The 14,470-nt window shown below is 39.8% G+C and overlaps 1 protein-coding gene across 1 annotated transcript in view; it reads right to left on the bottom strand.

Moving 5' to 3' along the window:
* extl3 (exostosin-like glycosyltransferase 3) overlaps positions 1–14,349 on the bottom strand; it is a 40,135-nt gene extending 25,786 nt beyond the window's left edge. The window contains exon 1 of the mRNA XM_031730200.2: positions 14,106–14,349. The gene's annotated coding sequence lies outside the window, so the exon portion shown is untranslated. The remainder of the gene's footprint in view (positions 1–14,105) is intronic.
* Between the last annotated feature and the right edge of the window lie 121 nt (positions 14,350–14,470).

Genomic DNA, 14,470 nt, shown 5'->3' with positions numbered 1-14,470 from the left:
ACCACCCACTGACCAATCAATGCTCTGGAAAACAGCCTTAGCATTCTAGGAATACCTTAAACAATCTGTACGCAGATAGTACGAGGGTTTAATGTTTGTGAATATTTTCCAATGTCTTTGCATGTCCCTGCAACTATACCGCACATACAGGGAGTGCAGAATTATTAGGCAAATGAGTATTTTGTCCACATCATCCTCTTCATGCATGTTGTCTTACTCCAAGCTGTATAGGCTCGAAAGCCTACTACCAATTAAGCATATTAGGTGATGTGCATCTCTGTAATGAGAAGGGGTGTGGTCTAATGACATCAACACCCTATATCAGGTGTGCATAATTATTAGGCAACTTCCTTTCCTTTGGCAAAATGGGTCAAAAGAAGGACTTGACAGGCTCAGAAAAGTCAAAAATAGTGAGATATCTTGCAGAGGGATGCAGCAGTCTTAAAATTGCAAAGCTTCTGAAGCGTGATCATCGAACAATCAAGCGTTTCATTCAAAATAGTTAACAGGGTCGCAAGAAGCGTGTGGAAAAACCAAGGCGCAAAATAACTGCCCATGAACTGAGAAAAGTCAAGTGTGCAGCTGCCAAGATGCCACTTGCCACCAGTTTGGCCATATTTCAGAGCTGCAACATCACTGGAGTGCCCAAAAGCACAAGGTGTGCAATACTCAGAGACATGGCCAAGGTAAGAAAGGCTGAAAGACGACCACCACTGAACAAGACACACAAGCTGAAACGTCAAGACTGGGCCAAGAAATATCTCAAGACTGATTTTTCTAAGGTTTTATGGACTGATGAAATGAGAGTGAGTCTTGATGGGCCAGATGGATGGGCCCGTGGCTGGATTGGTAAAGGGCAGAGAGCTCCAGTCCGACTCAGACGCCAGCAAGGTGGAGGTGGAGTACTGGTTTGGGTTGGTATCATCAAAGATGAGCTTGTGGGGCCTTTTCGGGTTGAGGATGGAGTCAAGCTCAACTCCCAGTCCTACTGCCAGTTTCTGGAAGACACCTTCTTCAAGCAGTGGTACAGGAAGAAGTCTGCATCCTTCAAGAAAAACATGATTTTCATGCAGGACAATGCTCCATCACACGTGTCCAAGTACTCCACAGCGTGGCTGGCAAGAAAGGGTATAAAAGAAGAAAAACTAATGACATGGCCTCCTTGTTCACCTGATCTGAACCCCATTGAGAACCTGTGGTCCATCATCAAATGTGAGATTTACAAGGAGGGAAAACAGTACACCTCTCTGAACAGTGTCTGGGAGGCTGTGGTTGCTGCTGCACGCAATGTTGATGGTGAACAGATCAAAACACTGACAGAATCCATGGATGGCAGGCTTTTGAGTGTCCTTGCAAAGAAAGGTGGCTATATTGGTCGCTGATTTGTTTTGGTTTTGTTTTTGAATGTCAGAAATGTATATTTGTGAATGTGGAGATGTTATATTGGTGTCACTGGTAAAAATAAATAATTGAAATGGGTATATATTTGTTTTTTGTTAAGTTGCCTAATAATTATGCACAGTAATAGTCACTGGCACACACAGATATCCCCTAAAATAGCTAAAACTAAAACAAACTAAAACTACTTCCAAAAACATTCAGCTTTGATATTAATGTGTTTTTTGGGTTCATTGAGAACATGGTTGTTGTTCAATAATCAAATTATTCCTCAAAAATACAACTTGCCTAATAATTCTGCACTCCCTGTAGACTAGACAGAGACTAAGCCTACATTTGAACTGAATTTAGTTTTTTTTATCTTTACACTCACAGAGGCTGCAGCAGAAAGAATAAAAACTAAAACTATCCTTTAAAAATGAATTGAATAAAACCTTAATCATAATCAATACCTTAATAATAGAGTAGCTCTTTTCCAGTCTTACTGACCAAAGCACTTAAAATGCACACTTTAAATACTATATTTCTCCACACTGCTCTTCCACTCATACACGCACTCCTGCTTTTGCTTTGACTGCAGCAGCTGCTGTATAATTTTAACTTCCTTTGGAAAACCAGCCGCTTTACTGCCTTACATATATCCATGTTTGTGATTGGTCAGAGGATGACAATGCCATCCCTTGCATGTGAATGCACACAAGAAACTCTAGGTTAACTTAATGAGTTGATAACCAGCTTCGTGTGACTGCGTATGCTGATGACATTGGTAAGGGACGTAAATCTAGATAACGAGAAGATACCCTAGGTGTGTTAAATTTGCTTCTTTGCGCACAAAAAATGTGGACTCTTACTGGTATTTCCTTTTAAAATTCACTTCTGTAATATTACAAATGAGTAGCGCTGATTTATCAATTATTTTTTGGGTAGACCCAGAATAATGAGAACTCCTGTCAGTCTCTCTAGTGATGACTAAAGTCAGTTCTAAGAAAAGACTTTCGGAAAACCAAAGTTCAAACCGTCTTTTCATCCTCTAAGTAACGACACGTCTAAATGACACATCCCTGTCCCTTGTCAAGCTACACTGTCAAACCTCGTCTTTACAGGGAACTTCTGTGCTTGAATGCCTGCAACTGGTATTTCACCCATTCATTACCAAAAATCTAATTACAGGCTGCCACATGGTACTCATTTAAACATTTCAGTCTGCATAATTACTTTAGTCAGAGATGAAATAGGACAGAAGAGTCTGAGGCTACAAACAAGCTTCTCATGCACTCTTCCTCCTGGCAGAATCTAGTAAAATCTCGCCTTAAATGGAAACTACGGCCATTTTTAAGCTAAAAATAACTTTAACTCATTATATGGGGCCTCTGTATATTTCTCACCTTTGTATCTATACTGTTTGCTTCACATTTATACTCTTATCTTCAGTCAAAATAGTACAGAATCTCTCAGTTTGTGGGTTTTTTGGGGGGCCCAGGTGCTTCATTATCCATTTCCTGTTAAAGCTATGCAGATTTATAATAAAATAAGTGTTCATCTCATTAATCACCATCTTAGGACATTTCACAAGCCCAGATGTCACAATTTTGAAAGGCATGGTCGACCCCAATTAGTCGCTTCGGCTCTTATCACACTTTATCTGGAGCAAAATGAATCCAGCCGTCACATCTACAAGAAGTTCAGTCGCTCTGTGTTACAACAGCTCGTCCGAGGCAGGAAGAAGAATGAGGGCAGAGAAAATGAAGAGTTTTTCTGTATTCCAGAGTGGAAACTGCTTCTCTGATTGAACACATGTCAAGTTCACTGCCGCAGAGGCTCTGGTGTGTCAAAAAACCCTCTTTTTCCTCAAAGAAGCAACATCTAAAGTAAAGCTGTGTAACATACACCAAAGCACAGGGAGTTCCAAATCCCGATTTTCTCTATGTATGCTGAATATATTATAGGACTTTTTAAAAAAAAAAGCATTTTGTGGATTATGCTTTCTTTCTTACTGAAGTTAAACTCACTTATAAGACCAACACCATTAATGTCTGTGGATTAAACATGAAGCAACAAATACGGCTGAATGAGTTAATTAATGCTGGGAAGTAGTTTATTTTATTTTTACATTTAGACAAGTCTGGCACCGACTGGTGAAAAGTTCGGCTGCTGACGTGAATGCCTGATTGTGTCTAGGGGGTGGGGTCTTTATGCTAACCTTAAGAAGAGATGCCTGACAAGCTTAAAAAATTACTTTCCTTATTAAATTATAGCATCCCATTTGGTATTCCTTTCCCATCACCCAATCCTGACAAGTTCTCTGTGCAACCTGACAAAATATATCTAGTCTCCACACGTCCCATCAGCTTTCCTCTGTGCATTAATTTCTATGAGTTGTGTTACGTTCTGGCTTTATTATTCCCAGAGTGCTTTGAGTCCTTTGGCTATGTGTGATCTCTGCTCCCTGCTTGACTATCTTTAGCCTTGCATCTTTGAAGACTTTGTGGTTATGTATATATAACCGAATGCAATTATTCACAGTTGGCTTCAACTTTGTTACTTTTTAATTAGTTTGTCTCAACACAGATACAGCAGACCTACTTTTATCCTGTTAACAAGTAGAGAAAGTAGGTGAAGAAGCGGAGATGATTTTGTTTGAACTTCCTTTCAGTTAATTTGTCCAATAAACGTAAACCCAAACTGATGCCAATTGTATCGGGTTTGTAGTTGTTATATTGACATTTAAAATCCTGGAGTATGGTCTGTTAGTAATCCACCCCACTGCCAATAAACACCTGACAAGCAAGAATTTCATTGTACTGGAAAACATGACAATAAAACTTGAAAACTTGAAACTATAAAAATAAACTAGTTTATGTAATAAAGTGAGCTTATACATCATTTGTTTGTTTTTATTTACCTTTATCGTTCCAGAGAAGCAAAGACCTGTACTATTTACAATAAAAATAACTGAACAGTTCTTTAATAATAGGTCTTTGCAATGCTAACGTCAAACAACAGATAGATATCTTTATAAACCCAAGCAGAATACCATCCAATTCTCTGATAAGCTTATAGAAGTCAACAGTACCGTTGTGAGCTGACACCACACAAACACATTATGTTTACATTATTATCAGCGCAGTTCCTGCATCATTCATAGTAACAAATGGAAGCAGTAATTATAATTGCTGCACCAATCCAAGTTTTTCCATTTCAAACCAACACAGACGCTTTGATTACAGGCATCTACTGATATCGAACACGAATCTAATAACAGTATTAAACTAATACACTTGAAATCAATCCTTTAAATTTAAGGCAATATAAAATATGACAAATTTTTGACAAATTTACTTAATACGCCTAATTTTTTGGACTAATCCTCTCAAATTCTTAAATCAAGGTGAGTCCATAGGCTTCTGCTTACTAATGCTTTTTGCAGACGCAGGTTTCTTCTTTTTCTGCACCTTCTCTTTCACACAAACACGGTAAGAGATTGCACTGACTAATAAACCTTTATGTTACTCTTAGCGCAAATAAAGTTTCCCAAACAGGTGTTGCACCAAACCTCTGTCCTTCTAGCTTCTACCTTATGTGTCTTTGACCAAAGGGAATGGCTAGAGAGAGAGAACCTAAAGCATCATCTCGTTGAAGTCCTTCAATTATTGAATAACTCCCCAATTGCTGCGTCTTTGCCATTAGCTTCCTTCATGCTACATTAGCTGTCCTGCTAGCTGCTGCTGTCATGCGGCAAAGTAAACACAGAACAATATACCGCCCTCTTCAATTTCCCAAACCACCCATCCTCAATTCCTCTTCTCGCCTTAGCACCTCCCACCAGAGATGCAAGTGGAGGAGGCGAGGAAGAGCCACAAGGAGAGAGGGGTCGAGGCAACAGGCACTTAACTAAATAACACATCCTCTTCTTGGAGCAGTCACTTTAGAGCAACACTGATTAAATACGACCCAAGTGCATCGTAAATAATTTTGTTATAGCTGCAACTACAACTGTATTTTATGATCTCAGATTTAACTGTACTGATGTCGTGTTTTATATTTAGGAAGACTTTTCATTATACAACACAATATGGCGTAATCTGATAAAACATCGTTTTAAAAAAATTATAATGATCACAGAAACAGTTAAGGGCAAAAAAATGTATCATCCTAAATAATTGGAATAGTTATTTGAGGAGTCCTTCTCCTGCCGTGGTTTGCCATGTGTGCCGCGCCTCGTTATACCCTTTAGGGAACATAGCATTCTGAGATTGATTTCTGAGCTACAGGCTGGAGAACTGAGAAGACAAGCAGGCACAAATAAATTAAATGAAAAAAAAGAATTGAATTGAATTGAACAGATCAGCATGTTGTCAGCATCAGGCCAATATCCCATACAAATATCCAATGGGTGCATTCCCAGTAAAAATTATCAATACTGATCAATATGAACAAAAATGTTGTGACAATATTTTTTAAGCTGCATAATGACTCTAAGTCACAGAGAGGGATCAATATCATCGACTTAATCTAAGGGATCTCCATGTGGCGATGGGCAGCTGTCAGCAGAGGATCTGCAGATCATCTGTCATTCCTTTGACCAAAAGCTGCTCTTACATTATCACGCGCTACATGCTTTTAAAGTTCTGCCATAATCAGATATTTTTTTAATCTTTTTCACTGCAAAATTAAAATTTATCATGCACTAACAAAAATCTATGCAGGCGTCCTGGTGTGTGGCAAACATAGATAAAACAAAATCATTACTGCAGTAGTAATCACACCTCTGCTTCTTTAACATCTACCTTAAAGAAGGCCATTCTTTAACCCTCATTTAGTTTTCACTGATGCCTGCAAGCCCCTGCTGCATCATTTGATCGTGACCTTTGGCTATTTTGTAAGTGTAGCGTTACATCCACCAACACGATTTGAAAGATTTCTTCCTCTCAGTCTGCCCTCGCAAAGTTGTGGACAGCCATCCACTCTGAACAGACTACAAATGGAAGTATGCCTCCAAATATTTGCTTTGACGACTGAGTCTTATTGTGAGGTCTCTGCCAGTTCTCTCTCCCAGCATCAACACCACTCTGTGCCAGGCCTCCAATATCAACAATTGGGCTAAAGCCATAAATAGGACTAGTTTGTAAGCCGCAATAATCACATAGAAAAATAGCCTATGTCTGGCTGAAACTCAAAACTGATTTAAATCCACTGAGTACTGTCTTTGCTCCCTGAATATAACCAATTTCGGCACATTTCTCTTTGACAGAGTTGGCGTAAATATATTACGCCACTGACGATTCATTTTAAGACATGGAAGCTGTTTATGTCAAAACAGCTGCAGCTTTGAGTTAAACCCTGGAAATTATTGGCACTGTTAGACTGTAAATTAGGGATGTGCTTTGTTCTTAAACAGAGACTGGTGCTGTCTTTTTGTGATGCACTATGCTAGAGTTACAAGAAGTATATTATTTTTCAACTGATAAATTTCACACCAGCAGAATAGCTTAACATTGCAATGAACCAGGGACAGATGCACTTACATAACACAGGCACCAGCTACCAACCGTTTATATTATTATATCATCAATTATCAATTAAGTGTTTAATGAAAGACATGTCTGAACTGAAGGTCAACAGTTAAAACACAACCCCAACAATAAAGGGCTATACATAAAAACAACTAAACCTAATGTCAAGGCAGGTCCTCACAAAGTCATACATGCTCAAACCTGACTCTCCCCTATGAATACTTTCCAGACAGAACAGTCAGCAGATAACACAGCAAAATTTAGCACACAAATAGTAAAATCCTGCCCTCTCAACATATAACTCCTCCTGTTATCTTGCCATAGCAGTGGCAGCAGCCCCGCTTGCCGTGTCCTCCCGAGAGCTCTTTCTCTCCCCCTTCCCGTGCAGGCTGGCGTAGACCATAACAGATTGACTCAGCCTGACAACAGCTGCCAGAAGCCCGCAAGCCTCATCCTCCAGACACTGATGGATTGTGGGAGGGGAGCCAGGGTGATTAGCCCCTTGACAAGGGTAAATTATTGCAGTGTACCACCCCAAAAGAGACTGCACCTGAGCGTCAATGTAGAGCTTTCACACTACTTTAAGTCATGCTGTTAATGACTACTCAGCCTCACAATGGGCTGAACTCTAAAGCTACACTGATCAAAAAGAAAAAAGGAAAAATCTTACCACGTGTTTAAATCAAATGTATTAAAAAGTGAAGGAAATGTCTTTCAGGCTGACAATCAACTTTTGCAATAAAGCAGTTATTTTCAACTGCTTCAGTCACACGTGGCTCTTACAGTACCTTAAGGTTAGCAGTGAAATGCACTAAGGTCCACTAGGTGTGCACAAAACTGTTTTCCCATTTAAAGACACGTTGCTTATTGCTCAGTCAAGCTAAAGTCAAATATAGCAAGGCAACCTCCAAGCAACTTGAACAACGGATGGTTTCTCACAATGAAATTTTTCACATTTGCCAACCAACTGACAATAGTTGCAGCAACCAAATGCTCACTGAAACTATGAATTTTGGGGACTTGTGATCCACAGTCTTCCCTGGCAGCTTCATTTAATCCCTGAAAGTGGTGACATCTCTCCCAGAGCTCCAGTTTGGTGACTTCTCTGCGTATCTTGTAGAGAATAACTCTGAGCAATGACAATCACTCTCAAACAGATCGGTGAAGGTTGGCAAATAACTACCATTTAATTTCTAAACAGACAGATTGATTGCAAAGTGTTGGCTCATCAACACCACAACACTTTACAATAGAGGACTCAGCTCACTAGCTGCCAACTGGCAAGGTGAATTTGCAGGTAATTTGCAATCTTGCAGCAACTTTGTAACCATGTGTGGCAGAATTTCATCATTTCTGTTTCAAATCTATGAGGATCTGCCTGAACTGTAAAGGCAAGTAGTTCAAGTGAATTTCTGTGTATGTAGACAGCAACCAATTTCAATTTATCATCGTATTACCACAAACAGATTGCATGTAATTGCCAACCTGACCCATTCAATTATGCACACTTATAAATCACTTCATAATCCTTACCCCATGCTCCACAGTCTAGCAACTTACAATCTTCACCTTGACTTCCCCTCAACATTTATATTCAATAGATAGATAGACAGAGAGATAGACAGAAACAGATGGGAAACTATTCTCTCCACAAATGAAAAAAAAAAAGGTTTTCACTATTGTTTGTGCATTAGGTGTCTTGACGTTTAGCTTACCCTTCGGGTTATAGTCTCCCTCTCTGTCCAAAAAAACCCCTCCTCTGTACATTTCCTAGTTGCATTTTATATCTGACTTTACACAAAACTTGTGCAGTTTTACATTTTTTGAAACCCATGACCTTCATAGTTTTTTACTTGAAAACAGAATATCGTGTGGTCTCTAAATCCTACATCATTAATGATCCTAATTAGGATTTTTTTAAGTTTATATAAATGTTTGAAGTAAAGCTTTTTATGGAGCTGGGCGATAAAATGCTTAAAGCAATTATCATGGAAAACCTTCCTACATAGTGTTTTGAAACATGGTCAATATAAAGTCAACAGAACTCATTACATCCATGTTTTGACAGACAACATGAAAAGCCAATGACAATCAGTATAAGACAGATCTAAACAAATTTAAAAAATAATTTAAACATTTATATTTGTTCAAATTTAATGATAGCTGGTTTCTATAAAACAATTTCCAATTTCCAAAAGCAGATACAAATCCTCTCCAGCACACCGACTCAGTTTAATCTCCATCCTGAAGCCTCATAGTCGCTCTAAGGACGGGAACTGACTGCAAGTAGTCACAGCCTTGCCCTACCCGTCTTCAAAACAACCATTTAAAAGGCAAAAGGATCACAAGTTTATTGTGCTTTATTTGTTGAAGTAATTTTGATCATGTCAAAGTCCCAAACTACTGTTTTCCCTAGTGTGACTGTAGTATTATTGGAGATGAGTGAGCCGAGAAATCCTACTGCTTGCAGGCGGTGCATGAAGAGCTGCTGTTTGCTAAGTAAAAGCAGGCCTGTCATTCTGCTCTTTTCTCATTTTCTGAGCCGCTGCATCTGTTTTTGTCAGAAGCTTCACTCAAAACATTTACTTCTCTCTTCTAGTGCAAAGAAACCATTCTTCTGTGTTTCAATAAACAAATGGAACAAGCTGTCCATGGTTTATGTTGCCTAACTTTTCCTGCCGTTTAAAGCAGATTTAGAGGATGATGCAGAATACCAGAGCTCACTCCTCCATAGTGTGACCAGTCAGCTATTCAAATAGCTCTAAACCTCTGCACTTTCTCTGACAAGAGAAGAATAGTTTGATAGAATCCAAGTCAAGAGGCAGAAGCTCCATTTGATGATTCATCCAGGCCCTCATCACAAAGACGAGGCAATTAATGTCTTCAGTGTTCAAAAACCACAGCCGAACTCTCTCACTCTAGTGTGGTAAAAAACAAATCAGGACTGCCATAAAGAAGCACCTCCATCTCCTTCCACGGTACAATTACCATCACGGGCAATCAAGCCAAATTCTGACCACTTTTCTCTTCATCACAGTCAGTGAGAAAATAACAACTGGGCCATTTCACAGCAGATATTTAGATATTTTGGCCTGCGATAGCAGTCAGAAAAGCACAGGTGTGAGAATCTCAGTGAGCTGGCAAGGACATACCTAGCAGTCTGAAGCTGAGAAACAGAGACACCTTAACAGAATTCAAGAATTATTCATGTGATTTAATTAGCTGTGTAACATGGGGATGGTCTCAAGTGGCTGAGCTGAAGGCAAATGGATTCCTTTTTTTTTAATTCCTGAAGATGTTTCACCTCTCATCCAATAAGCTTCTTCAGTTCTAACAGCTGATGGGGAGTATTGAACTTATAAATTAAGTCCAGCTGCCTACACAGGCGACATCATAATAATAAACATCTGAACATTCATGAGCAAACCAAAATGAGTTACTCCTCACTGTCAGTGCAGCTCACACCAGGAAGAGGATTCTGTACCAAAATGAACTTGGCTTTTACAACAAACTTGGAGACAGGCCAGGGGAGAATGGGTTGGATGCTCATTCATACAGTGCTTTCTAGTCTTACTGACCACATATCAGTCTACAGTCATACAGCACTTTACTCTTTGTACTTAAGCCCTTCATCTACCTCACATCCATGGCCAGTACAAAATTAATTTAACATCAATGTCTTTGGATATGGATGGAAGCATGAGTATCTGGACAAAACCCATGCAGCCACAGGGAGAACAAGCAAACTCTATCAAGATCAGATAATTTGAGCCATGGGCCTCCTTGCTGTGAAATGACTGCAAACCAATGCAGCACCTTGCTGCCCAATTTGGGTGTCTGACCTCTTCCAGTGACAAAGCCGAGGCTGCTGCTCGTCTAAGTACTAATAATTACAAACACTATGTCCCAAGTGAGTAACTACAGACTTATTTTAAAAATAACAAGTGTCACCTTGTTAGTTTGGAAAATCCCATCAGCATCAGGGCCAGGAAACCTCACTCTGGTAGTGCAACCACTTTGCTGCTTTTAGAGCAACCAAAGACACTGCACTGCTTTAAGGAAGGTCACATGTGCGTTTCCTGAGGTTGCTGGAGTTACCCTGCCTACATACAACTACCTATTTGCATACAGTGTATTGCACAGAGGTGTACTTTCATTAAAATGTGAAGTAATTTAACATTTATGAATATTTTGCCCTGCCAGCCCTGAATAGAGTGCAAACAATAGAGTGCAAAAGAATGTAAACAGCTTCATTATGACTAGCTGACCAGCATTGGCATAAACACCGATAACGACTGTGGTTGTCCAGGTGCTTATCAATATTTCAGTACTGACCAGTCTGGAACCTGGTTATACTGGTTCTCATACAGTAGGATTCTGCCAGATGTGGTTGTTTTGGAATGCATTTGGTTTCAAATCAAGCATATTCACTTCTAAGCCAAACAGAATCCCATGCCAAAAAAAACTGACTTCAAATCCAGAGCCTCATATTTTCATCTACAAGGTGACTCCCACCGTTCATAAGCAGCAAGTACTTCCCTGAAGCTCCTATATAACTATTAATCCTATAGCATATAATATACTGATGTAACACAGCTAATTTTTCACTTGAATGGCCACTAGACATGATAAAATTTAATAATGTGCACCTCAAGTATGTGTTTAACAAGAATAGGATATTAGCAAGCATATTGTACCTTTTGGGAAATGCTAGTTTTAACACTGGTGTGTCTTGTGAAAGAAAGGTGAAAGTGTGGAAATTTCTAACCACACAAACAGCTGTTTGGTGATATTTCAGCTGTTGGACAGATCTTTATTGGCATGCTCTATGATAGATTTTGTGCTGCATCATCACAAAAACACAAGTCTCTTTTGTTTATTGTCATGACGCAAACACTTTAACAACCTGCTCTTGTTCATATCTCAGCACAGCAAGCAAAACATCAAGAGATGGAAGAATTCCTGCAAATAAAAACACTTCCTGTGATAACATCAGACACCGGCACTAACTGGATAGGAAGAAACTGCTGCCCAGTCTCAGACAGAACTCTAATAACACATGACAAATACAGACACGATTATCAATATTGGTTTTAAGATAGGGGAAAGTACATAAGCTCCAGGTGCAGTGTTCACAGAAGCCAATTTCCCTGCACTCCTCTTTCAGAATCAGAGTGTATTCAGCAGCTTTCACCAAGCGTCAAGTACAAATATAACATGTACTCAAACTCATTTGTCTCTTAAATATGATCTACTGACGTAAACGTAAAAGTAAACAAAAGGTATAATCTGATAATGCAATTACTTAAAGGCACAAATGAATTAACCTCACAGCTACAGCTCAACAACTCTGATACAGCAGCTATTAAGTGGAGACCTTGGGCAAAGACATGTGAGTGAAAACTGGTTCGCTGGTTATAGAAACATGCTTTAAAAGCATTGCTCCAGGCAGAAACCTAAGGCTTCCCTAAAACATGCCAAGCCTTGCCTTAATATCAGCTACAGGGCTTCATATTCCTCATCTGCAAAGAGCTCAGAGTGAACTTACACTCACTGGCCACTTCATTAGGTACAACCACTCATAAATGCAAATATCTAATTGGCTAATTACACGACAGCACCTCGTTGCATTTAGACATTTAGACACGCTGAAGTTCAAACCAAGCATCTAAATGGGTTATTTAAATAACTTTTTTGCAATCCTCTGATTGGGAAAACATTACCTGGTCCTGGTCTCCATTTCTGCTGTGATATTCAGGTGATAGAGTCAAAATTTGGAGTAAACAACATGAAAGCTTGGATCTTTTCTGCCTTTTATCAATGGTTCATGCTGCTGGTTGTATAATGGAACACTGTCACACTCTGGTTGCCTCAGTACCAACAGATCATCGTTTACATGCCACAGCATACCAGAGTATTGTTGCTCACAGTGTCCATCCCTGCCCTCCGGCAGGATAACAGACTTGCTACATAGATCAAATCATCTCAAAGTGCTTAAACGCAACAACGAATTTGCTGTACTCAAATGACCCCCACATGTGCAGTCGACAAATCTGCAGTAACTGTGTGATGCTATCACTTCAATAAGGACCGAAATGTCTCATGAATGTTTCCATCACCTTGTTCAATCCATGCCACAAAGAATTAAGAGTTCAGAAAGCAAAGGCGGGTCCAACCTGGTACTAGAAAGGTGTAACAAAAGAAGATCCCACAGAGTGTAAGACAATACTCTGGAAAACTCACTCACTGCTTATAGAAAGCTGTGTGCACTCAGTCTTAATATATAACATCCATTTTTTTTTTTAGCTCAGTTTGTGGTTATTTGGTGAGTTTACGTAATTTTCAGTCTACCCTCGTTTAAATAAACGAGATGATAGATGGCAACTGAGTAATGAATGCTGAGTTTAGTCAAAATACACAAGGCAGCACATTACTCATATTATGGGAATCAATATTAGATAATGGGGTGGAACAGCCGGGAGACAAAGTCACTGAAAATAATATCAAAAAAGGAGAAAAAAAGCCAACTGATTAAGTGGTTAAGATGCAGTCCATGACTTAAAGCCATTTTTAAACTTTTCCAATCGTTGTGTTAAAACTAAAAAATGTCATTACAATTGACTGCCTATTATAAAAGCAAATTATCATTTATTATTGGTGTGTAAACGATGACCGGTGAGATGCTGAAACTGTCGTCAGTGTATTAACATGAAACATGAATATGAATTATCACGACTGACAAGCAGTTCGACGTTGAACTGGCAGCGACATTTGTGACAGTCTACACGCCATAAAAGTGGCGCAGGTTTTGCAGGTGACAATAAAAAAAAAAACGGGGGTTCAAATATTAAAGATCGATAAATTTTCAGTCCAGCCCAGGTGGGTCATATTCAGACAACATTACAGCAAAGCTTCGACTACACCGGCTGTGTGCCGAGATCAAAGCAAAACACACTCACGACTAGCAGAAATCCACTCGACTACCTTTCGGGACTTTGAAAATTCACATCTAGGAACCAACGAGGACGAGAGGACATATTAAAGATGGCCAGGGGATTGCAGGGAACCACACAAGGGGCTACAAATCTCATCTCTCCAATTAGCTAGCGTGCTAGCCAGCAGTGGTCACAACAAAACGCATTTGCTCTGTACTACACTGGCAGACTGATGTTAGCTTCAGCGGCTACAACTCACCGGGATAGAGGAGTCCAAGATGTCGTAAAAAACTGAGTGAAAGGCGCCCGGAATGTCTGACACACCGCAGAAATCTCCGTGTGCTGAATCTGCAGGTCTACAGTCTCGGGACAAGCCTGCGGTGTTGCAGCATTTTCATCTCGCACCGCTTCCAGCACCATTAAAAGCTGCACTGTTGGAGCGACGGCTGGACAAACAGCACCGACCGCACGCAGCAAAGCATTATGGGAAACTGTGTCGATGCTACGGTGCCGTCAAACGCTGGAAATGCAGTGAAACTGCGCCACCTGGTGCCGGCATTATGGACCATAAAAAACAGATGTCTTCTAACAGGTGAACTGTAAAGTGGCTTATAGTTGGCTATA

This window comes from Oreochromis aureus, linkage group 15, assembly GCF_013358895.1.
Source record: "Oreochromis aureus strain Israel breed Guangdong linkage group 15, ZZ_aureus, whole genome shotgun sequence".
NCBI lineage: Eukaryota > Metazoa > Chordata > Actinopteri > Cichliformes > Cichlidae > Oreochromis > Oreochromis aureus.
This window is presented reverse-complemented; position numbering and strand designations above follow the sequence as displayed.